At 50.3% G+C, this 12812-nt stretch overlaps 1 long non-coding RNA gene and 1 pseudogene across 1 annotated transcript; both read right to left on the reverse strand.

Annotated features, from left to right (window-relative positions):
* Positions 1-2012: 2012 nt before the first annotated feature.
* LOC123345277 lies at positions 2013-6148 on the reverse strand (annotated as a pseudogene).
* A 1301-nt stretch (positions 6149-7449) lies between these two features.
* LOC123345286 lies at positions 7450-9067 on the reverse strand. Its single transcript, XR_006572763.1, has 3 exons — positions 9030-9067; positions 8324-8346; positions 7450-7593 (listed from the first exon to the last, which is right to left on the reverse strand). It is a non-coding gene; the product is annotated as an uncharacterized LOC123345286 (long non-coding RNA).
* Between the last annotated feature and the right edge of the window lie 3745 nt (positions 9068-12812).

Raw genomic sequence — 12812 nt, forward strand, 5'->3', positions numbered from 1 at the left:
CAGCTGGGGCAGCACAGAAGGTCATAGTCCCCCTTTTTCAATGTCTCACAGTACTGAGTGATTCAGCCTCGGCAGAAGTTGTGCCCACAGTCTATAGTCACTGTGTCCCTGGCAGATGAGATATTCCAGGCAGATGAGACATTTCGTTTCCTCTTGGAATTCCAGTACAGGAGTCACTGTGGCCATGACTGCTGGGATCTCTGAGCTTCTGTTTGCTCTGCATCAGAAATGGTTTGGCTGATAATGGGAGGTGGCAGAGAAGCAGAATGAGGTGAAGAGAAAGGAGAGGCCAGGAGGTGGAGCAGGAGAAAGATAAGGAAAGAAGGAAGCAGGAACTACATAGGCAAGTAATGGGAGCAGCAGGGTGTAAAGAAGCAGAAAGGAATGAAGGAAAAAGGGGAGAAGGAAGCAAACAAACAAAAACACAAAACTTAACACTTAAACACTTAAACTCAGGATCTCTCTACACAGTACGTGTCCAGATGGGGGTCGGGCTAGATTGTATTCCAGTATCTAGCCCACCCCGCCCCCTTGCTGCTGCGACCTCACTGCTATTGGTAGTGTGTGCGCTCCAGCAGTGTCAGCATGTGTACATGTACCCGAGCTGGGAATCACATCTCCCAGGTGCTGTGCAGACGTGCCCTCGATCGGACTAAGACATTCTTAATGTAAGTAGGGTCTGAATGAGCTCTCTCCTGACACCTAGTGATGAGCTGGGGAAGAGGATTTCAGGAGCTGCCCTTGTTTGCATGGACACACCCACCCTGCCTAGGTGCTCAGCATGATGGAGCTGCTTTGCCAAAATGGTCACTTTTGGCTGGTGTTGGAACACCAGTCACTTTGTTATTGGGGGCAGGGGCACTAAAGGGTTGTTCTCCTTGTTGTGTGAATCAAGGGCAGCAGAACTGAGCTTGGCATACCCTGATTGAGGGGCTCACCCTCACCTGAACTGCACTCGCTGGGCAGGAGATGTGGGTGCCAAAGCCCAGTGCAGTTGTGAGAGGGTTGGTACAGGTATTTGTGCCTTTTGATGTGGGTCCTAGACACTATTTGATCTTTTCTTTCTCTATTGTGTAATAACAAAGCTGATTGAGACTCAAGGGAGGGTCTGGTTGCACACCAACAAAACTGAAATCACAGATAACCAGATCTAAGCGTTAGGCCTGCTTTGGGATACTGTCTCTGATACAATAGACTGCTCTGTCTATGCCAGTAATGAGACTCCCCACTAACAGCTGAAATAACTGAGAACTGTGCTAAGTGGTAGGACCTCAAGACCACCCAGAGAAGGTGGGATGGGGAGCGACAGGCAAAGTGGCTAGAAAAGCGGTGAGCTGCTGGCAGGGCAGCCAGTGCCAGAGTAAATACCTGGACAGCAAGCTGTACCGCTAGTGCCAAGGCATGAAAACGGCAGCAACTCATTAATATGGAGCAAACCTTGAGCTGAAAGCTGATTTTATGGTAAATCTTCTAAGCTTTTTGACTTTGCAGTCTAAAGGTCACAGCCCAGCTCATTCAAAACACCAGCTAAGAGCTGGAAAAATTTTAGGTTTAAACTTTGTGAATCACCAAACACAGAAGGGAAAGTAACAATCCTACTCATTCCCCACCCCCATCCCTGCCCCATTACAACTACCCCAGTCTCTTCTAGTCATTTTTTCTCCCTGGGCCAATACTGAGCCCATAATCACTGTGTGGACTGGGTCTGCTGGGGGGAAATACGAGCCAGGGATCCTAGTTTGGGTTTTGCCTGACTCTGGAGAGATGCGTATCAGCTCAGAGAGAAGGGACAATGAGGACTGCTCAGCACACAAAGCTGCACAGGCTCTTTGCTATTGGAGCTCCCTGCAAATGTTTCCCACCAACACATTTGCCGCCATAGCTCTAGGTTCTGACCTGGGTTGCACCATTGCTCCTTTGACCTCAGCAATTAGCCAGTATTTGGGGCCTTGCTAAGTTCTTCCATTGGCAAGAGAAAGTGATTATAGGAGTCAGGTTTTTCTTTGGTGCAAGCTTTATTATTTACAAAGAACAACCACACGTCTGTGTCCTGAACACGGTAGAAACTAATAGAAGCCGGCAGTTTCCTTACTCAGAACTCCACATCGGCCTTTCCAGGGAACCCTGTGCCTGAAGCAAGTTCTGTCTCTCAGTTTCCTACCATGATCACACTCACGACTGCTGCTCTTGGCTTTCTGTCTCTCACACACCAAGCTGCCAGCCAATCCCTCAGCCCATCTGTTTTCAGCTAGCTCCAGGGAAACCCCTCTTAGGCCTGCTCTACACTTAACACTTAGATCAACCTAGTGATGTTATTCAGGGCTGTGAAACATTGTGTGCCCTGACTGCCACAGCTAGATCAACCTAACCCGCAATGGAGAAAATTGAATTCTTCCAGTGACCTGGCTACAGTCTCTCAGAAAGAGTAATGAACTAGAGCAATGGAAAAAACACTGCCATCAATGCAGGATGCTTCTACACTATGGCACTTCAGCGACCCAGCTGTAACGTTGTAGCTCTGCTGTAGTAGCGACTGTAGTGTAGATATACCATTATTCTTCCTGAGACCTGGTTCACACCTAAAACTTAGGTCAGACTAGCTACATCACTCAGAGCTGTGAAAACTATCAACCCTGTGTGATGTAGTTAGGTCGATCTAACTCCTGATGTAGACGCAGGTAGGTCAAGGGAAGAATTCTTTGTTGCCCTAACTACTGCCTCTCCTAGAGGTGGATTTACTGCATTGATGGTAAAACCCTGTCTATTGATGTAGGAAGTGTCTATGCTAGCAATTCATTTCTACTGAATATTGGCATGAATGCACACTCCCCAGTCCCTGGGTCTCCTTCTCCCAGGCTCCCGGCTGGTATGGAGCTTCCAGCTTCTTCTTCTTTAGTTGGGGATTGGTCCTGCTTTGAGCAGGGGGTTGGACTAAATGACCTCTTGAAGACCCTTCCAACCCTGATATTCTATCATTCTAAGAAAACACCAAATCCCAATTAATTCTGTGTCCCTCCCACTCCACATATGCCTGTTCCCAGCCCCACATTAATTCTGCCCCCCAACCCCACATCACTTTTGCACCCAGCCCCTCCAACAATTGTGACCCCACAGCCCCCACATCTGCCCCTCGGGGTCCCTCTTCTCTTCCTGCACCCCTAGAAGTTCTTCCCCCTCTCCCTCCCTCATGCTGCAGGGAGGGAGGGAGGGAGGGAGGAGGAGCTTCCAGAGGTGATAGAGCTAAGAGGCCAGAGAGTTAGGTAGACAGGTGTCCTCCAGGCCATAGGGGCTAGAATTACTTGGCTAGAGAAGCCCATTTTTCTATTCCCAGTGGGCTGTTCCCCCCCATGTCTCAGTGGCACTGTCTGACCCAGGATCCCCAGAGTCCTCCTGGCTCATAGAGGACAGCGGCAAACAGGCTGCACAGTCCCTGGGGCAGTGATGAGATTTGCTTCTCTACCTCACTCACTCAATGCTCTCTATGATTTGACAGTCCAGACAGTGCAGAGTTGAGACTGGAAACAACCTCCAGGGTAATAGATACGGCATGATAGAAACTTCACAGGGAGAGGTCACAGAGACAAGGGTGTGTGAGGCTAGAGAGGCTGATCTCCGGGCTCCCAGAGAGCTATTCCCCTGCTCCTCCCCTGTGTGTCTCAGGGACACAGGCAGAGCCGGGATTGGTATCCCACCCAGAACCAGGGTCTGATTCTCTCCCCAGGGATGGGACCTGGCAGGAAAGTGAAGATCAGAGCCTTGTCACCAGCATCGATAAATGTCACCTGCCCCTGTTCACAGTCCAGACAAACCCAGATCCTGCTGGGGACCCGGCTCAGGGGCAGGGGGGTCACAGGGGAGGTGAGAGCCCTGAACTGATTCCCCCATTGCTCCACAGCCCAGATCCCCCCTTCAGGGCTACGGCTGATCGATCCCTTCCTCCTCACAGACTCTCTGGCCACCCCCACAGCCCAGCATCACCCATCCTCCACCTCCACCTCCCAGAAATGTCTCCCTGAGATGAATCCCTCACAGCAAAGCACACAGAAGTCAATGTCAAATCTCTGAGGGTTGTTGGGCAGATCCTGCCGTGTGTCTCCGTATCTCACACTTTTCTGATCCTCAGACAGGATGAGGCAGAGTTGAGCCGTGTCTGGATCCAGAGTCACATTAGCTGGGACAGAGAGAATCAGAGCATTAGGGGCAGAGCTCAGCCCTGGGGAAGGCTGGGACCATTTCTCACACTCCCCAGCAGCCCCGTCCTGGCTGGCAAAGGCCTAGATCCCAGGGAGCTGCCTCTGTCCTGGGCACCTGATACTGAGCAGAGATGTCATTGCAGTTCCTCAGTGTGTTTCTCATTTGGTTCCAGAAGCTTCAGCTCCCTGCTCCCTTTGCTGGGGCTGCTCCATTCCCAGCAGCAGAGAAAGAGCCAGGAAGGTGTCAGAAGCTTTTACTGAGGACCAGAGGAGGCAGGTACCAGCTTTATACCCCAGAGAGAAGCTCTGTCCCCTAAAGGCAGCCTCCACTCCCATGCTGGAGAACAGAGCGGAAGGTGCAACACTGGGGAAGAGCTGCTTAAAACCAGAGAGTAGAAGGTGGCATTGGGTGGGGAAGCCCCATCCCCAGCCCAGAGAGAAGGGAGGAGCTGCCAGCATCAGAGGGAGAGAGTTTCCCCAATCCAGGAAGCAGGGAGCAGCTCTAATGGGAGAGCCCAGCCCTGCCCAGAGGAAAGGCAGCATGTTGGAGAAGAGCGATGGGGAGACCCCTGCACTAGGCTGAAGTTGAGGGATGTGTCAGCCCTCAGGGCACAGAGCTCTGATCGGGTGCTGCTCAGTGAGTGTTTCTGTTCATTAGCCTGGGCATGAACTCAGCACTAAGGTTGGTGTCAGGATTGTTTGTGTGATGTCAGCTTGGCATCACCCCAGGAGTTCCAGACCCTTGGTAGAAGTTGGAGGTGGGGCACAAGGTCCCACAGCCAGTGGCCCCACCCACTACATGGCCCTTCCCCCTCCTTCTCTTCCCGCCAAATCCCTGACCCCTGGCCAGGCTGGGAGCCTTGGCTGCTGGGGAGAGCCCCTGACCCACCACCTGCCCTTGTTGGATACCTGGGAGGCCTGAGAGCAGCCTCCAGCCCATGTCCCTGCTCCCCGGAGGGTGCCACTCAGGGCAGGTGGAGGGTGCAGAGTCCCCAGTGCCGCCCCGGCTCCCTGGGTGGAAGCCCTGCTCTGGCTTCTGGCCTGGCCAGAAGGGGAAGAGGAGCAGGGGTGGGGCCACTGAGAGGGGCCAGCACTGGGACGAGGTTGCAATCTCACCCTGTCTGTGTGCTCCTAGTGGTTGCACGCTTTTTCTCTCCAGTGCAGACGGCAGAATGTCTGCAGGGGGAAAGGATAAGAGAGGTGAGATTTCAGGCTTCATATTTATAACAACTCTGAACTCCTAGACCTGTGTTGTCATCATGACACAGAAACAGACAGAGACACACTCAGGTATTTAATGTAAAAAGGTCTGAAACCTTCTATTTCCTCGCTCATTCAGGCATCTCCCAGCAATAGAACCAACATCCTTGCAGCCGCACAACCATCCCAGGACAGACAATCTCTAAGTGAGATTTACTTTTCCCCTCATCATTTCCTCCCACCCTTGAGACTCCAATTGGTTTGTCTCATTCACTTCCTGCGTTCTGTCATATCCTAGACCCAGATCATGCAAAGACTTTGGCATAAAAGTAACTTTACCCACTTGCGTCCCTTTGATACTAATGGGATGTTCAGAGTTTGCAAAATCCTGGCTCTGTTTGTAAGCTGTTGGGTCTGTTTATTCAGCGCCTCTACAGAGAGCAGCACGATGGGCCCTCGTCCTCCATAGACAGAAACAGGAATAATAATAAAATCATTTTATCAATGTGGACATTGACGTGGGGGAAGGTTGGATCCATGGGCCAGATTCACCCCTGTACTGGTGAAAGGAGAGAGGGGAGGGGCCATTTGTGACTCCGCTGTTCAGTGGCTGCAGGGCCCGGTGCAGACCTTGGCACAGGCTGTGGAAGTTCTGAACCAGCCAGAGTTACATCCCTATGACAATGGGCTCCATGTGTCTTGCCCAGCGTGCAGAATGTCCGAGGCCCAGCTTTACATGGCCCACGTCCCTCTATCCCTCGTGCACCCCCTCCCTCTTCCACCTGCCCTCACCACCCGCACCCCATTCCCAGCCCTCTCAGGAACACGCCTTGTGCCTGCAGCTGAGTTGGTGGGATCCCTCACCATGGGGGAGGGGCTTTCTCCTTCCCTATGGCCCATCTGGCCCAGACTAGCTGCAGTACTGGACCAGAGCACAGTGATGGGCTGGGTCCAGATTTAACAAATGGCCTTTAATTTAGGTTCTAGATTTTGAGTGCCGACCTTTAGGCCCCTGGGGCCTGGCTCTCAGCGGAGTTCGGCACCTGCAGCTCCATTGACTCCACCTCCAGCTGTGGAGGCTGCACGGCTCTGGAGCACCTGCCGTGCAGCTCTCTAGTTGGGAGAGAGAAACTCAGGTGCCCCAAATTAGGCCATTTTGCTATATTGGGGCCTTAATGTTGTGACCTTTGGTAAGTCGTGAATAGCTGGGCCTGGGCCCTTGCTCCATTTGCTCCATTTGTCTGCTTTTCACTAGTTATTATGTTAAGTATCAAGAATGGGTGCAAGGGTCATTTCTTATACATAAGTTTGGACAGACGGAGATTCTGCGTTTGTACCGACTGACTCGGCTTTGGCCTGGTGAGCAGTTTGTTGGACGTAAGGGAAATGTTGCCTTCAGTAACCTTGTTATTAAGTGATTGTTCATAATTTGTTATGTGGGACAAAGAGATGTTTTGACCACACAATGTGCTTAAAGACAACAGACACCCACAATGTGCTGTCAAGGAGCAGTTACCAAAATCCAAAAAATCCCATGTGGAGAAAAGGGTCAAAGTGACCCGTGCACATCAGTGTGTAATGACTGGTAATGGACGAATCAGAAAAGAGAATAACTTGAAAATAGCTTGGACAGCAAAAGCTCTGCCAATTAGAACGTTGATGCATGTGTAGTGTGTGAGTTATACAGGATACTTACTATGCATAACACACAAAGGTGATTGGGAAAGAACTAATAAATATATAATCTGGATGTGTATAATATGTCATACAGTGTAAGGGGTAGTCAGAAGATCATAGGAGAGATGCATCATGACCTGCCTAGGCCCCAGGAGAAGGTAGCTGGGCAGCATTTCTTTCAGTATGTCTGTCATTTCTTACTTGAATAGTAATTGTAATGGCAAGACATGCTTTTGGAACAAATAAGGGGTTGAATTAATCAATCTAAGTGACTTGGATCCCAAGCGCGTGGCATTCTCATCCAACAGTTAAATAGAAGCATAATCTAATTATGAACCAATTGACCAGCGCCATTCTCAGTCTCAGACACTGATCCCAGTTTCCCCTCCGAGATTCCTTCTAGGTACCTTTGAACTTCCTCAGAGCCTCCAGTAGTGCAATAGTTTTCTGGGAGAAACCACTGACTTGCTCTTCCAGTTCAGGAGAAATCTCTTCTGGCTGCTGGAACGTCCCCTTCTCACATCTGGAAAGAAACAATTTCACATGATTACATTTCATTTAGTGATACATTATAAGTTGTTCCTAGGGAGTTGCTGCTCTAATGGGCCTGGAGTTAGAATTCCTCTACTTCTCCCAGCCTCTGAGCAGATGCGACACAGCCCAGGGCCAAGCAACCTTCCCCCCCAAAGATTCCATGAATGTTCTTAAACTCTGGCCTGGAGAGATCAGTTCTGGCAATAAAAGGGGAATTGAGTCTCCATGGCCAATTCACTCCATGGCCTCCATGCTCTGAGGGACAGGAGGTTCCCAGGTGAAGTGTTGTAGAAATCTGCCCACTAGGAGCTAGACTGAGACACCAACTCCCCACTCCCCACCTCATTCCACTCAGGTCTCCAAACAGCCCTCAGGTGGGAAAGACTCTTGACCACTGCTGTCCTGGGCTGAATGGTGACCAGTGCCCCAGCAGTGACAGGCCCATATTCCATCCTCACTATCCTGAGGCAGCCAGTCCCCCAGGGAGGTGACATCTCTGGGAAATACTTGAGGTCAGTCCTTCCCACTGAATGGAGAATTCCAGACTCTTCTGTGCAAGGGTGAGACCCTCAGGATGAAGTTGATCAGAGAGATTTGTATCTAGAATGTGACCTTCCCCACACATTTTGCTGTAGAGCCCTGGGGAGAGGCAGTGCTAACATCACCAACAAGCTCTTTTCCAGCGTTGTGAAGTGTGAGGGGGAGAGAGAGTCACGTACCTGCTCAAGGTGCTTCTGATGTCCTAAAGGGGAGAGAGAGAGAGAAAAGAATCTCAGCCTTGGTCTACACTGGGGGTGGGGGATCAATCTAAGTTACGCAACTTCAGCTACATGAATAACGTACTTAGATCGACTTACCGTGGTGTCTTCACCACAGTGAGACGACTGCTGCCGTTCCCCTGTTGACTCTGCCTGTGGCGCTCACAGCAGTGGAGTACAGGAGTTGACGGGACAGTGCTCGGGGCTCAATTTATCGCATCTTCACTAGACACAATAAATCCATCCCCGCTGGATCAATTGCTGCCTGCCGATCCGGCGGGTAGTGAAGACATACCCTCAGTCCCATCTGATGCACACAGGGGATCCCAGGGAAGGGATTATGCAAATATGGGGAAGAGAGGCCCTGCCCTGGCTCCAGGGCCACAGATTCCCTGAGCTAATGGGGCTTTTCCATCTCTAATATCTCTGTGTCTGTAGCACGCCAAAGAACAATAGTTATTCACATGTCAGCAATGCACATGCCCAGTTACATTGAGATCTCTGATTGCGGCCGTTGATTGGCAGGGCTGCCAGTGGCAAGGAGGCGGGGGGAGGGGGAGGGGACTGGCTGCTGATGGGTGCTAAGCATTCACTAATTTTTTTGTGTGGCTGCTCTAGCCCTTAAGCAACCATGGAGTCAGCACCTCTGTTTCTCACTCAGTCTCACCTGCAGGAATTCACTGGCTGGCTTCTGACACTTCCCCTCCATCTCACTGATCAGCTCACTGAGATGGGAAATCTGCTCGGAGAGTTTACCGACATTTTCATTCTGGATCCTCACAATTTCCTCGTCAAGCTTCTCCAGCTGGGCCAGCAGGAGTCGTTCTTGTTCCTCCAGGAACTGCCGCAGCTCCTGAAATTCAGACACAATCTTCTGCCTCTCGGTTTGTGTTTGTTTCTGTATGAAAATAGGGAAAGGGTTGGTCAGGGACATGAATGGGCGCCTGGGGTCATTTCATGGAGAGCTGAGTGTGCAGGAGGGAGAAATTTGTTGAAAATCCTAAGATTTCTGACATTTGACTTTACCCAAGGAAGAGGATTCTCTCACAGCTTCTCCTTCAGCCCCTCTCTCTCTGAAAGGGAGGTTTCCATGTCTGTCATGTTAGCCTACTATGTCATTCATGGCCTCTAGGAATTCAGACCCAGAGCAGCAGGAGGCAGGACTCAGCACTACACTGACAGAGACACCAAGGGAGAAAAAAGAATCAAACATGTTAATGCACAAAATGACCAGACACAGCGGACAGCACCTCACGGGTGACATTCAGTTCACTTGGGGAGGATTTCTGGGAAAGCCGCAAGAGCTAGGGTACGTCTACACTGCGGGATTATTCCGAATTTACATAAACCGGTTTTGTAAAACAGATTGTATAAAATCGAGTGTGCGTGGCCACACTAAGCACATTAATTTGGTGGTGTGCGTCCGCGGTCCGAGGCTAGCGTCGATTTCTGGAGCGTTGCACTGTGGGTAGCTATTCCGTAGCTATCCCATAGTTCCCGCAGTCTCCCCCCGCCCCTTGGAATTCCAGGTTGAGATCCCAATGCCTGATGGGGCAAAAAACATTGTCGCGGGTGGTTCTGGGTAAATGTCGTCAGTCACTCCTTCCTCTGGGAAAGCAACGGCAGACAATCATTTCGCGCTCTTTTTCCCTGGATTGCCCTGGCAGACGCCATAGCATGGCAACCGTGCAGCCTATTTTGCCATTTGTCACTGTCACCGTATATGTACTAGATGCCACTGACAGAGGCAATTCCGCAGCGCTACACAGCAGCATTCATTTGCTTTTGCATGATAGCAGAGATCGTTACCAGCCATTCTGTACCGTCTACCATGCCATTGTAAACTGGCAATGAGATGAAAGTTACCAGTCCTTCTGTGCTGTACCCTCTGCTGCTGTCATAGGTGCCCCTGGCTGAGATCGGCCGGGGGCACAAAAGCCAAAATTGGGAATGACTCCCTGAGTCAATCCCTCCTTTATGGTATCTAAAAATAGAATCAGTCCTGCCTAGAATATGGGGCAAGTGTACTAGAGATCTAGTGTATCAGAGAACCAGAGAGCACAGCTGCTCTGTGTCAGATCCCCCAGGAATGATGAGCTGCATGCCATTCACAGGGGGTGCCCCTGCAACAACTCCACCTGTTGATTCCCTCCTCCCCCAGCCTTCCTGGGCTACCATTGCAGTGTCCCCCCACTTGTGTGATGAAGTAATAAAGAATGCAGGAATAAGAAACAGTGACTTGTTAGTGAGATAAAATAAGGGGAAGAAGGCAGCCTCCAGCTGCTATGATAGTCCAGACAGGACATTAAGCAGTGTGGGGGACAGGAGCCCAGCATCCTGCTATGATAGTCCAGGCAGTACAGAATCTTTTCTTTACACATGAAGGGCGGGGGCTGATGGAGCTCAGCCCCCTGTTGCTATGATGAAGACGGTTACCAGACATTCTATACCATCTACTTATGGGCTGATGATGAGGACAGATACCAGTCCTTCTGTACTATACAATCTGCCACAAGACTGATGATGAGGACGGGTAACAGTCCTACTGCACTGCACCATCTGCCACAAGGCTGATGATGACAATGGATATCAGCCATATTGCACCATCAGCCACCAAGGAGTGGGGGAGAGGATGCAGCAGCTTGCTACTGCAGCATCGCGTCTATCAGCAGCATTCAGTAGACATAGGGTGACATTTAAAAGAGTAAAGAGAGGATTTTTTCCTTTTTACTTCTGGGGGTGGGTGTGTGTGGGGGGGTAAGTTGACGAGCTATGCCCTGAACCACCGCAGACAATGTGTTTGACACTACAAACATTAGAAGCTCAGCCAAGAATGCAAATGCTTTTCGGAGACTGCAGGAACTGTGGGATAGCTTGAGTCGGTCCCCGCTCCCTCCCTCCATGAGCGTCCATTTGATTCTTTGGCTTTCCGTTACGCTTGTCACGCAGCAGTGCGCTGAGTCCCTGCTATGGCGTCTGTCTGGAGATTTTTTAAAAATGCTTTGGAATTTCGTCTTCTGTAACGGAGCTCTGATAGAACAGATTTGCCTGCCCTTACAGCAATCACATCCGTATGGTCCATGCTGGAGCTCTTTTTGGATTTGGGACTGCATCGCCACCCGTGCTGATCGCAGCTCCACGCTGGGCAAACAGGAAATGATATTCAAAAGTTTGCGTGGCTTTTCCTGTCTACCTGGCCACTGCATCCGAGTTCAGATTGCTGTCCAGAGCGGTCAGTGATGCACTGTGGGATACCAGCCGGAGGCCAATACCGTCGATTTGTGGCCACACTAACCCTAATCCGATATGGTAATTCTGATATTAGCGCTAGTCCTCTCGTTAGGGAGGAGTACAGAAATCTATTTAAAGAGCCCTTTATATCGATATAAAGGGCCTCTTAGTGTGGACGGGTGTGGCATTAAATCGGTTTAATGCTCCTAAAACCAGTTTAAACGCGTAGTGTAGACCAGGCCTTAGTGTACACAAACCCCCAGAGACTCTTTCAGGTCCAATCCCATGAACTGCCCTGTGGACACCACAGCAATTGCTGATGGGCAGAAGAAATGTGAACAGCACAGTTCATATCTCTTTAGCCACCCTTGAATAAAGTCAACACCTCTGGAAACAAAGAGGAGCGTCAGCACCATGTGTTCAGCCCCCTCCCACAGAGCGCAGCTGAGGAATTCCTGCTTGACATGGCTGCAGACAGCACAAGGACAGAGCACAGGCTGGATAGCAACGTAGCCCAGCAAAACCCCAGCTCTCATCAGAGGGACATGCTGGTGTATTCCCTGCTGGTGCTGGGGGAACACAACCAAGTAGGGAAGCAAATCCCAGGACTCCGCCCCTAACAACTGCAGCTTGAAAATTCAAAAAGGAACAAATCAGAATTGTCTTTCATGCTTTATTTACTGTAAAGACCCATCAGAGTGCACAGGAGCTGAGAAGCAGCTTTAATTCCCACAACAATGGAAAACAGACCCACGGGTTTTGGGAACAGTTATTTTTAATGAAACTAAAATGGCAACAAAGTCAAGGAAGTAACATACAAAATTAATGAGTGACAGTCGCACCTTCAGTGACATTTTATAAATCTCTGCCCCTTTTTTCTCCCTTCTCTGTCACACTGGTCATTTGTACTCACCATTTTTCTAGCCCTCATTTCCCATCCCTGTTTATTTCTCTGTGTCTTCCCCTCTCCTCTGATCCCTGTCACAGACCATCCCCCTCATGTTCTCCACCATTCCCCGGAGTTTATCCCTTCCCCTCTCTCTAGCTCTTTGCCCTCTTCAGAGTGTTTCCTTTCATTGTCTTTATATTTAATTTTTACTCTTTCTCCAGGAGTCTGTTTGTTTTACTTTATTTTTTCCTTGTATTTTCTCTGTTCCTGGCCAGCTCCCCACCCCCACTGCAGCCTGTGACTCTCCCAGTGTTGCCAACCCCAGAACTT

This window comes from Mauremys mutica, chromosome 12 (assembly GCF_020497125.1).
Source record: "Mauremys mutica isolate MM-2020 ecotype Southern chromosome 12, ASM2049712v1, whole genome shotgun sequence".
In the NCBI taxonomy this organism is placed as follows: Eukaryota; Metazoa; Chordata; order Testudines; family Geoemydidae; genus Mauremys; species Mauremys mutica.